The sequence below is a fragment of the Callospermophilus lateralis genome, chromosome 12, assembly GCF_048772815.1.
Source record: "Callospermophilus lateralis isolate mCalLat2 chromosome 12, mCalLat2.hap1, whole genome shotgun sequence".
In the NCBI taxonomy this organism is placed as follows: Eukaryota; Metazoa; Chordata; class Mammalia; order Rodentia; family Sciuridae; genus Callospermophilus; species Callospermophilus lateralis.
Window position 1 is genome coordinate 76917474 of NC_135316.1, and position 3585 is coordinate 76921058.

Genomic DNA, 3585 nt, shown 5'->3' on the forward strand with positions numbered 1-3585 from the left:
TCTCTTTAACAAGACTAGAAGGAAATTCATGAAATGCCTCTATTAGCCAGGATAGGAGGATGGCAAAGGCGAGGACAAGGCAGAGCTGAAGTCCCAGGGGTGGATTCGCATTATCGGTCGTGATTCCAAGGGCGCGAGGGAGCGGGGTGGCGGGTAGCTCAGGGGTAAGCACTTTCCTAGCATGCCTGAGGCCCTGGATTCAAATCCCAGCACCAGCACACACAAAAATGTAAATAAGTGAAAGTTTAAAAAAAAAAAAAAAAAGGCTAAAAGTAAAAACAAAATAAAATCCCAATTGTGGTTCCAAGAGGCCCAAACTGAATTGAGGCCAGCGCTGATCTGGCTTTGGGACATTTGAAGCAAGTGGGGCAGGGGCGGGGGGCAGGGGCACTTTGGGAAACTGGGTGTGGGAAGGAGGGTCTCTGTGGTTCTGTGGGCCCCACAGGGGACTGACAGGAGGGATCTGGTCTGTGCTTGCCTAACTTTAACCTGCTGGCTTTTCCTCGTAAGTAGGCTTCTCTGCAAAAGCGTTCCACAGTCCAGTGACTCCTCTAGACCTCGTCCTTAATTGGGTTTACTAAGGGCAAGGACTAAGGGACCCATATGAATAGGCAGGACTGCATCTGCGAGACAGCTGGAAAAGGGTGGAAACCCTTGGTGGGACTGAGGCCACTGGATCCCGGTCAGCGACAGCCCCTCCGAATATCATAAAAAGGAACTTAAGACTTGAGATAAAAGGACTAGCAAACAGGCGGGCAATGCCTGAGGCTAATCCCACCTGCTAACATCTTTGTACCATTATCTCTGTTGACCCCCAAAGCAGGCACATATTCTGATGTCTATTATTCAGATCGGGAAACTTCCTGGAAGAATACCAATAGAGCTTGAATCGGAAGTTAGGTCCCCTCCCCACCTCGCCCCTGACTGGGGATTGAATCTGGAGCGCTTTGCCCCTGAGCTACAAATCCAGTCCTTTTCATTTTGAGATGGGGACCTTGCTCAATTGCCTGTTCTGGCCTTGAATTTGCCATCCTCCTGCCTTAGCCTCTGGAGCTTCTTCTGGCATTATATGACTGTAACCCTGTGCCTGGCAGGAGTTAGGTGTTTTAAGTCCAGGTCTAAGTAGATTACGCCTACTTTGCACTGCTGTGTGTTTGGTGAGGGAGGGGTAACAACTATTAGATCTATTAATTAAAGAAGCAGCATGGATTACTAGTTAAAAGCAAAGATGTTGGGATCACAGCTCCATTGTGCTATCTACACAACCTCCTGCAAGTAACTCAACCTGTCTATGCCTCAGTTTCTTCATCCGTAACATAATACTGCCCCACAGGATTTTGTGAAGGTTAAATGAATTTCCAAGGACAGGGCTTAGAACAATATAGGGCACATAAGTAAGGGCCATCATCTAGGGCACATCACCTATAATGATGGCCATGATGCTTGTTAATAAACGAAGTGTTAGGGTTTAGTTGAAAGTTCAGTTCAGATTTTTACTCACACATTAGTGCTTTATTTGTTTAACTGGATTAGGGTCTTTAGATCCTCAATTGAATGTTAAAAATCTATCCTAAGCCAGGCATGGTAGTGCATGCCTGTAATCTCTGCCATTTGGGAGGATGAGGCAGGAGGATCACAAGTTCGAGGCCAGCCTCAGCAATTTAAGGATGCCCTGGGCAATTTAGCAAGTTTCTATCTCAAAAAAATAAAAAGGGCTTGGGTTATAACTCAGTGATAAAGTGCCCCTGGATTCAATCCCCAGTACAAAAAAAAAAAAAACTAACCTAAACTAGTTGGGTGTGTTGGCGCTTGCCTGTAAGAAAGACAACTGATTGTCTAGCCAGTGTATTCATTTCCTAGGGCTCTAGGGCTGCTATAACAAAATACCATAGACTTGGGGATTTAAACACAGAAGTTTATTTCCTCACAGTTTTGAAGGCTGGAAGTGGTTTTGATTTCTCCTGAGGCTTTTTGCCTTGACTTGTAGATGGCCACCTTCTCCTTGGGTCCTGGCATGGCCTTCTCTCTGTGCAGGCACATCTCTGTGTGTCTAAATGGGGCCTTGCTAAATTGCTGAGGCTGCTTGGAACTGGCTATCCTCTTGTCTCAGCTTCCAGAGTTGCTGGTATTACAGGTATATGCTTCCAGGGCCACTTGTCATAGTTTGGTTTTGCTTTTGGTGCAGGGGATGGAACTCAGGACTTTACACACGCTAGGCAAGTACCCTACCACTAACTGACAGGTACCATTTATTACTGTTATTATTATTTTTTTATAGCATTTTTATTAGTATGGGATGGGGGCCACCTCGGGCATCATGGAGGGAGTCTTTGTTTAGGCTCTGTCCTGCAGGCATTCAAGAGAAGTTTGCTTTGAGTTTCTCCTTCACTTTGTTGAATGTCTCAGAAAACCAATTCCAGGTCTTGGCAGGAATGTCACTCTGTTTGATGTGGTCCATGGCTGCCTGGCCTTGTGCTCCAGGGTGTTTAAAAACTCCCTCAGTTCCAAGGTGCTGGAGACGTCTGGGGCAGCCTGAGCTGGGACTGGACTTTCCAAAACCATGGACAGGACCACTACCAGAGCCGACAGTCACAGGATGAGCCTCACGGTAGCCAGAGGTGGATCAGTTGTAGGATAGCTGGGGTCGACAGGTACCATTTAAAGTGAAGAAGCACAGTGCTTGGGAGCAGTCTGGTCCCTGGTGGGTATTAGTGGAGTGCTGTCACATGATTATGGGTATGTACCAGAACCACAGTATCCTTAGGATTTTTAATTGAGTAGGAAATCCTGGTTTAAAAAATTTCTCTGTCTTCTCTTTCTTTTTTTTTTTTTTTTAAAGAGAGAGTGAGAGTGAGAGAGAGAGAGAGAGAGAGAGAGAGAGAGAATTTTTTAATAATTATTTTTTTATTTTAGTTTTGGCGGACACAACATCTTTGTTTGTATGTGGTGCTGAGGATCCAACCCGGGCTGCACTCATGCCAGGCGAGCGCGCTACCGCTTGAGCCACATCCCCAGCCCCTCTGTCTTCTCTTTCTTACTCTTTTTCTCAGCTGAGAGAAGAGAGAAAGTGGAAGGATAAGGTAGAGGCAGATGGAGAACTTTGTCTAAAACTATTTCAGGAACTTGGATGTCCTTCCATCTTGGTCCAATACAAAAAAGATCCTGCCGGGCGTGGTGGTGTATGCCTTGAATCTCAGTTACTCCAGAGGCCAAGGCAGGAGGATCACAATTGCCTCAGTGATTTATCGAGGCCCTAAGCAACTTAGTGGGGCCCTGTCTCAAAAGTAAAAAAGGGGGCTGGGGTTGTGGCTCAGTGGTAGAGTGCTTGCCTCGCATGCACGAGACCCTGGGTTCTATCCTCAGTACCACATAAAAATAAATAAGTGAAATAAAGGCATTGTGTCCAACTATAAAAAAAAAAAAAACCTATTAAAAAAAAGTAAAAAAGGCTGGCGATGTGACTCAGTGGTTAAGTGCCCCTGGGTCCAATCCCTGGTGAAAAGAAAAGAGAAGAAAAGAAAAAGAAAAGACCCCTGAATCCCTTTGGGGAACAAGAATACCTTATCCAGTATGTCTACTTCAATA

The 3585-nt window shown here is 45.7% G+C and overlaps 1 pseudogene; it reads right to left on the reverse strand.

Annotated features, from left to right (window-relative positions):
• Window positions 1-2356: 2356 nt before the first annotated feature.
• On the reverse strand, window positions 2357-2658 carry LOC143411459 (apolipoprotein C-I pseudogene; annotated as a pseudogene).
• Between the last annotated feature and the right edge of the window lie 927 nt (window positions 2659-3585).